Raw genomic sequence first — 1,031 nt, 5'->3', positions numbered from 1 at the left:
CCACAACCACAAATACCACCACCACAACCACCACCACAACTACCACCACCACAACCACCGCCACCACCATCACCACCACCACCACCACAACTACCTTCTGATGTGATGAGGTAGTCGAACTCCTTAATCGGTAGATTGTAATCTATTTATTATATGTGTACTATTGTTGTTGTTGTTTGTTCCTTCTCAGGCCACGCCTGACTCATAAGGGCCGGTTTCATTGGCGTATAGGTTCCCCACCTGGACGGGACGCCAGTCTGTCGCAGGTGAGCTGCGAGATGCAGGAGGAGGAAAGAGTGAGAGAAAGTCGTGGCAAAAGAGTCAGCAGAAGCTCACCATTACTTTCTGCCAGAGCTGCATGGAGCTTAGGTGTTTCGTTCATAAACACACACATCGCCCAGTCTGAGATATTCGAACCCACGATCCCTCGACCACGAGTCCGCTGCTCTAACTACTAGGCCATCTGCCTCCACTTATGTGTACTACTAGTTACCTCCACCTTAGCAAAGGCGGAGGTATTGTTTTTCAGTAGTGTTTGTTTGTTTGTCCATGGACAAGATATCTCAAGAACTGCTGGATAGATTCGGATGAAACTTTTAGGGATGTTTGACCTCATGACTGGCATGAACTTATTAGATTTTGGGATCAATCTGGTACCAGACAAGGATTCTGGATTATTTTTCCCATTGTTTTACGTAATTTTTGAGAGCAGTTAGGTTCATTTTTAGTATTCTCATTTGTGAGAGCAGTCGAGTTTATTTCAGATATTCTCATTTTAAAAATCATCTCTGGCTAATCGTTGAGAGGACGTTGGTGTTGCCTTGGCAGAGGTTTGCGCTCCCTGAGTGCTCTTGTTATTACCTCTGCCTTAGCAAAGGCGGAGGTATTGTTCTCAGTTGTATTTGTTTGTTTGTTTGTCCGTGGACAAGATATCTCAAGAACCATTGGATAGATTCAGATGAAACTGTCAGGGATGTTTGGCCTTGAGATTGGCACGAACTGATTAGATTTTGGAATCGATCTGATACCAG

General features: G+C 44.8%; 1 protein-coding gene across 1 annotated transcript in view; it reads left to right on the top strand.

The window, feature by feature from the left end:
* The window catches only part of LOC106872908 (papilin), a 151,893-nt gene that overhangs the window by 11,982 nt on the left and 138,880 nt on the right, over nucleotides 1–1,031 (top strand). The gene's annotated exons all lie outside the window — the stretch shown is intronic.

This window comes from Octopus bimaculoides, chromosome 30 (genome assembly GCF_001194135.2).
Source record: "Octopus bimaculoides isolate UCB-OBI-ISO-001 chromosome 30, ASM119413v2, whole genome shotgun sequence".
NCBI classification, from domain to species: domain Eukaryota; kingdom Metazoa; phylum Mollusca; class Cephalopoda; order Octopoda; family Octopodidae; genus Octopus; species Octopus bimaculoides.
The sequence above is the reverse complement of the archived record's forward strand: the minus strand, read 5'-3'. Positions and strand labels throughout refer to the sequence as shown.